At 48.9% G+C, this 7,144-nt stretch overlaps 1 long non-coding RNA gene across 1 annotated transcript; it reads left to right on the top strand.

Annotated features, from left to right (window-relative positions):
- Window positions 1–2,981: 2,981 nt before the first annotated feature.
- Window positions 2,982–6,207, top strand: LOC144170394 (uncharacterized). The gene is made up of 3 exons (XR_013322604.1): window positions 2,982–3,328; window positions 3,697–3,929; window positions 5,998–6,207. It is a non-coding gene; the product is annotated as an uncharacterized LOC144170394 (long non-coding RNA).
- The last annotated feature ends 937 nt before the right edge of the window (window positions 6,208–7,144 follow it).

Raw genomic sequence — 7,144 nt, 5'->3', positions numbered from 1 at the left:
GAGCAGAACTTTTGTACCTAATGTACTGTCAGAACTATTGGCCCAGGGCCCAAGAAAATTACGAAGTTCCAGACTGCCTCCATGACGTACACGAGAGAGGGAGCTCGCAGCAGTTTTTCGCGCAGCAGCGAATCGAGGGCAGACGCACAGCAAATGATTTACAGTCTCACGCACAGCGCAAGTTCGACATAGGGTCCCAACCTATTCTGAGCTTAAAACTCCGAGTAAACGCTACATTCAGGCGCAGTCGGTGCAACACTCCTTCACACCGCTTGTTGAGGCCGCGTGGAAGGCGGAAGTTACAGTGCAGGTCAATAGCTTGCAGTGGTGGATACCTGCGGTGAGGGTCCTGCCACTCCGACCTTTGTGCAGTCCGTCCACTTGCGAGGAGAAGGGCGTTGCTGTCCTCTCGGGAGAAAGGAAGCTGGGTCAGGTTGCTCATAAAGTGGCCTGCGCTGGCGGCGGTGTCGGATCTACTATTGCCTTGTATGCCCGAGTGACCAGGCAGTCTCTGAAGAATGATGTCATGACCTTCGCGCACTGCCATTGTGTGAATTTCGGCAATTTCACATACAAGCTGACTGCGGTTGTTGTGAAGCTTTCGGAAAGCTTATAAGGCGCTGCGCGAGTCGAGGAATATTACCCATTGCTGGGAATGATATCCGCTGATGTAATGAAGTGCAGCCCTTACAGCTGCCAGTTCGGTTGCAGTCGAGGATGTTTCGTGGCAAAGTTTTCGTTCGATAGTGCGCCGGGCTGATGGGATCTACAAGGTGCGAAACGTTTGCCAGATACGCGTGAGTGATTTGCGTTGATCCAGCCGAGAGCAGAACTGACTCCAGCGCTGTTTAGCGAGCTTGCGAATGTGTTTTTGGACTTTTTTCATGCTCCCGTATAGCGTCACGAATATCATCCGGAGACGCCGTTTTTCGTGCTCGCCGCTCTGCTCTCCTGCGAATTGCACGAAGTCGCTCGTACTCGATGTCTACTGCTGATGCCTCCTGGGGGAGCAAACAGCGTCTTCCGGATGCAGTCCTCGCGTTCGAAACAGCGTCAGCAAACTTCTCGTGCGTGTTAAGAGTGGCACTGCTGTCCTCCAGAAAATCTCGGAGCTTCTCCAAACTTGTCCCGTGCACCCTGAGTTTTTGTGGACCTCCAGAGATTCCCATACTCTTCATACCACAAGCTGCGTGCAGCACAGTGGAGGCTACATTGTTGCCAACAGTCAGCCCACTGAAGGCGCCTAACTCACCGTGAAGGAAGGGGCAAGAGGCGCCGGGACCTTGCGGTTCCACCTTCCCAGAAGGGAGACGGAACTTTCCTTTCAAGCCCCCCTTCACGGTGAGTTAGGCGTGCTTAGTGGGTGGACTGTTGAGAACAATCTAGCCTCCACAGTGCTGCACCTAGCTTGTGGTATGAACTATAGTTGCGCGGCTGAAGGCTTTGATTCGAAGACTCCTTGGCCCTGCCCATTCCTACGCTGGGCGGTGGCACAGCCCGTAATTTACAAGGCAGGTCGATATCAAGATACACAACAGCCGATGAAACGCGTATGCTGGCTAAAAATCGAACCAACAAATGCTTCAGCGCCGACGAGCCTAATCCCTAACAACATGTACAAGCCATTAACTGCCGATACAAAGCATGCCACGAAGGAACGCAATTGTAAGGCCAGTTTCCTCTCTATAGGTAATATTGAGAAACCCGATGGTTGGCTGTACCGGCCGTGAAGCGAACTCGGAGATGACATTGCTCGGAGCGTGCCGCTGCTGCGTCATCGTTCGGAATGAAATCTGCTGTGTCACCACTCTCTCAAGTCGCAGCGTGTGCATCTCGCCTACCGCGCCTTAGATTATTGCGTTCTCACCGGAAGTTTGACACTGGTGTAGATTTCCGGATTCCGTCGAACTCTTTCATCGTTGAAGTGGTCATAAATTGGCGTCGGTGTACACGCTGAACTGCGTGGAAATGTTGGGCGTGATTACTAGATCCGAAGTGTCTCTGCAGAGACTTGGCACTGTGTGTGCGGGGTTTAAGTTTTGGATAGGGGCCTGAAAAAAAAATACTATTTTAATGCGTTTAAAACATTGCATTGCCCCATAACAATGCCGCCATTTTTAACGGAAACAATAATCTACGCGATTAGAAAAACAGACGAAGCAATGACGTCTCCCCAGCCACTTCCTCGCCCAGAAATAATGCATCACAGGAAATTGTGCGATAGGTGGATGCCCATAGAGTTTCTTACTATGTACACTAGAGAGGAATCTGGCGCTAGAGTCTATGCGGCCCATATCAAGGCCGTCTGTGTCGTCATGGGCCGCCATTATACCATGCAATTGGCCGATTGCATGCCTTAGTTGTCTTATCTTGTTACATGCCTTGTCTGCCTTAGTTTCGCATTGGCTTGGATTGAAACGGTTTTGTGGCCGTATATTGAAATACAGTGGTGTGTTAAAGAATGGTGGTTGTTATAGAAGTCGAAAATAAAACGCGCTGTTTTAAAGCTAAGGGAAAAAAAGTAAAGCGTATTTTTGCCGGAACGGTTGTGCCTATTATTCTGGAGGCCAAGCTGGTAGTTAACAACAATGGTAATATTTTTGGGGAAACCAATTAAGGGCTCTTATTTTATTAATTTAACCATTGTTTCAAATATTAAGCTTGAAGAGCTTGGAAACGTTTTTGAGCGTTCCCATGAAAACGTCGTCTTCGTGGTGAACTGGCGCACCGACCGTCAGCTACAGTATAACAAAACTTGTTGCTGAGCTAGTTACTTTATGCATGAAGAAAAACGAAAACGTGGCGTCAAACAGAGCAGGCGTGGACAAAGACAAGATAGGACGGATACAGGCGCCCATGCCTGTCGTATCTTCTCTTAGCCGAGGTGCGGTCCACTGTTAAAGGGAAACGGCGAGCGCGTGGATGCCGCGTTCCGCGAAGCGCCGACGCCGGGAAGTGGCGAGCATCGGATACAGCCGGCACATGCGCCCTGACCACATGGGGCGGGAGAAGCCGCTCTGTCGTCCGCTACGGCGCTTCGCCGTGCCGCTCAGCATCTTTCGAGGGCGAAATGCCTCAGCTATCGCAAGCTGAGCGGCACAGCAGAGCGCCGTAGCGCTCAGCATCCTTCGAGGGCGAAATGCCTCAGCTATCGCAAGCTGAGCGGCACAGCGTAGCGTCGTAGCAGGCGACAGAGCGGCTTCTCACGCTTCATGCGGTCAGTGCGCATGTGCCGGCTGTCTCCGATTCTCGCCACTGCCCACCGTCGGTGCTTCGCCGAGCGCGTCAGCCTCGCGCTCGCCGTTTCCCTTTAACAGTGGACCGCATTGTAAGTACGTTTGTATTCTTTTTAAAGACGATAGTCTTTCTTGGGCTACCTAAACCCAGAAATTTTCGGCTGCCTGTCTGTCTGTCTGTCTGTCTGTCTGTCCGTCTGTCTGTCTTTAACTCGATTCAGCCACCCGGCCAAAGTAAAATGCTTGCTACGCAATAGTCTTATATACTCACAGCCAAATCTAAACGTCTAAGCCCGGTTTAAATGTTCATACTTGTCAACTTTGTTAAACAAGAACAAGACATTACGCAAATATAACACACGGAATTAGTATACAAGGGATATTTACAGTGTTCCTTTATTAAAAAAATTCCTGGATGCTTGGTTTTTCGATAGAAAATGATATTCTACATCTACTGCAGAACAACGCGTACCGCCTGCTGTTGCCCGCGGCACCTCCTGGCGGCATATGAGAAATCATGCGGCAACAGCAAAGAAAAGTTCCACTAACAAGGTTTCACGTTCTGCTTAGAACGCACGTGGAGCACGGCCACGCGGTTCTATAAACCTTGAAGTCGGCCGCCTCGATTCAAGCGCGTCTCCGCCGTACTGCAGCGCTGGCTTCGAGGAACCCCGCCTGTAGCAGTGGAATGCGGTAAATACAAATCACCTTGAGCAAACCTTTACTGTGTTTACCTTGGGATGAGCGCGACGGAACAGGAACAGCATGAGAGGTGAGCGGGAAAGCGAAGGGGGCCATTTCCTTGGCAAATGTCTACAAAGACTATCGTCTTTTGACGACATTTGCAACGAAAGGAGCAGATACGCGGCAAATTTTTTTCGTCAGTGTGTTATGTACACCCAGCTGGAGAAGGCGTTCTGTGATCGCATTTACCGGAACTCCTAATACTTTCTTGATGCTCTTACGGATTAGCGCTTCCAACTTGTTCTTTTCGGATGCGCACCACTTGAGCATTGCAGCCACGTAGATGATGTGGCTCATGAGAAATGCGTGGAAGAGTCTGAGAAGGCTATCCTCCTTCAGGCTCCCCCTCTTATTAGAGATTACAGTGATCAGGCCGATCATGCACTCCGTCTTGGTTGTCTTGACTGCCGAGGTTTTCTTGACTGCCAAATCTTATTCATGTATTATATATATATATATATATATATATATATATATATATATATATATATATATATATATATATATATATATATATATATATATATATATATATATATATATATAATCCAGGGAGAAGTTGAAGTTTTGAAAATGGTAGAGAACACAAGAAAAGAAAACTTTGAACAAGGTAAAAGCACGATTGTTGCCAACGTTTCAGCAAAGAGACTTGCTTTCGTCAGGGCAATCTCTCGCCTGGCTGGCATGCTTTATATAGGGGTAGGTCCCTTGGTGAGAGGGGAGAAGGAAAGAAGGAAGTGAAATTGAGAAAGCGGATTGGTTTGGGAGTATGTCGGGGGAGATATTGAGGGGCAAAGAAGGGTGTATAGTTTAAGCCGCGAAGTAGGTCACAGGGAAGTCAGTCGGTGGTTGATATTCGGGGAATTTTTGGAGAGAAAGGATGAGAGCGTGTTTGTTGACCCGCCGCGGGGCACACGGAAAGGTTCTCAGAACCGCCGGAAGCAGATCGGCGGTTTCCGGTCTGCTTCCGGCGGAAAGAAAGAAAGAAAGTGGAGAAAAAATTTGCTTGAAGGTGGTAGCCAGCGCCACTCGGACTACTCGGGGTGAAGGGGACCTTCTTTTTAACTACGAGTAGTCCGAGTGGCGCTGGCTACCACCCCCAAGCACAGGAAACAAAAAATACCTTAACATAAATACCCGAGAAAGTGGAGGGGAATATCGCCCCGCCGGTAGCGTAGTGGTTATCGCACCAGACCGGTTCTGGAGGTCGTGAGTTCTGATCCCACCTGGCGGGCATTTTTTCTCCACTTTGTTTCTTTCTTTCAAAATTCTTTATCTCTTTCAATGACCTACCACATCCTCCCCTTTGCTTTCCGAGGTTTTCTTGACTGCCGACTCTTATTTATGTCTTATTTTCAAGAGCCCCTAATTTTCCATTCTGATTCGCTACATGCATAGCGAGGGCCTCTGTTCTGGCAGTCTTGGTGCCATAGGAAGCTTAAGAGGGTTCCACGCTGGTCGACCACTCTTGACATGTCGTAGACACTCGAGTCACGGCCCGGGGGTTAAAAAGAAGGTCCCCTTCACCCCGAGTAGTCCGAGTGGCGCTGGCTACCACCTTCAAGCACAGGAAACAAAAATACCTTAGCATAAATACCCCAGAAAGTGGAGGGGAATATCGCCCCGCCGGTAGCGTAGTGGTCATCGCACCAGACCGGTATTCTGGAGGTCGTGGGTTCGGATCCGACCCGTCGGGCATTTTTTCTCCACTTTATTTCTTTTTTTTCAAATTCTTTATCTGTTTCAATAACCTACCACATCCTCCCCTTTGCTTTCCGAGAACTCATTTGAGTTATAGAGGTTTAGAATTTTGAAGGTCATTGACTCAACTGTCAGCTGGAGGTCTCCGTGCTGTGCGTGGGTTAAAGGAGTACTGACCCCAAAATTTTCTATTCCTTTCTATTGCTTTTACCGATGTTTAATGGCCTGTCAAACCCGAAACAGCACTTTAAATGTCTTGAGCGCGCGATAATTAATTACACTGAACGACCTGAAAACTGTCCGTTTTGGTTTCCAGCGCTTCCAGCCAGGAGGGGGCGTATGACAGAACCCCGGTATGACCTCACCGTTTTGTGCGGACGTCAAAAGACTGCGGAGGCCGGTGGTGGAGGCGTTGGTCGACCGCCTTGCCGACGGAGTTTAGCGGCTGAGCTACCTGAAGGTGTTTAGGCGTATACCATTGCGGCGGAAATTTGATGACCGCTTCAATAAAAGTCCTGATGGCAATCTAGCGATTCTTGGCTTATCGTCGCCTTTCCCGCTCGTGGACCTTTTTTTGGGGGGAGGGGGGGGGGGGGGGGGGCGGCCAGTGCCTTTTTGGGCAGTGGTTATGCCTGTAGCTCTGGCTACGTGAATCGGTTCGTAAACGCGCCAGCGCTCAGTCGCCGCTCACCTGGCCGCGTGTGTGAAGTGACGTAACGAGTTTCTTTCGACGAGCGTCGGAGGAACACGGCTGCGTCACTTCTTCTCCCTACCACGAACTGATGTCACGCCGATATCGATTTGCTACGCGCCTCTCCGCGTGCTGTTCCGTCGGCGCGACAAGTGAGATCAATTTGAAATATGTTCCACGAGTCGCAATCCGCTCATATTTCAGCCGGATTTTCTGTTGAGTAAAGGAAGCGAACTTTGTAATAATATTAACCCCGAAAATTGGTGTCAGTACCCCTTTAAATAAGGCAAAGGTGCCGAAACAAAAGTTGTCCAAGATTGTTTTTGCTATTGTCCCGTAATATTTATTTATTTATTTACAAAATACCCGCATCGCCACGAGGGCATTTTGTTAGGGGAGACATGCAACATGTACAGAACAGAGGGAAAAATACATTCATGCGTACCTTTACACTTTTTCCAAGATCACGAATTAGTGTTGGTTTAAAAAAAATTAACAGACACCACACTGGTCACAAATGGGAGAAAAAGAGGTCGTTGTTAGGTAAACTATATTACTCTGGCAACACATTCTAATCACGTAGTGTAGCCACGGAATGTTATGACATCCTCTTCCGTTGTCACAGGATGTCATAACATACCTTGGCTACCGGAAACTTACTCTGAGCAGCACAAATAACGCCGATTAGAAAGAGAGATTTGCCCACGATATTTCACTGCACTTTCCGAGCTATAGCGATTCTTGTGTTGTGCTTCTGGTACGCAGAAATGCA

The sequence above is a fragment of the Haemaphysalis longicornis genome, unplaced genomic scaffold (assembly GCF_048455015.1).
Source record: "Haemaphysalis longicornis isolate Haplotype H1 unplaced genomic scaffold, Haemaphysalis longicornis Haplotype H1 scaffold_1, whole genome shotgun sequence".
NCBI lineage: Eukaryota > Metazoa > Arthropoda > Arachnida > Ixodida > Ixodidae > Haemaphysalis > Haemaphysalis longicornis.
The sequence above is the reverse complement of the archived record's forward strand: the minus strand, read 5'-3'. Positions and strand labels throughout refer to the sequence as shown.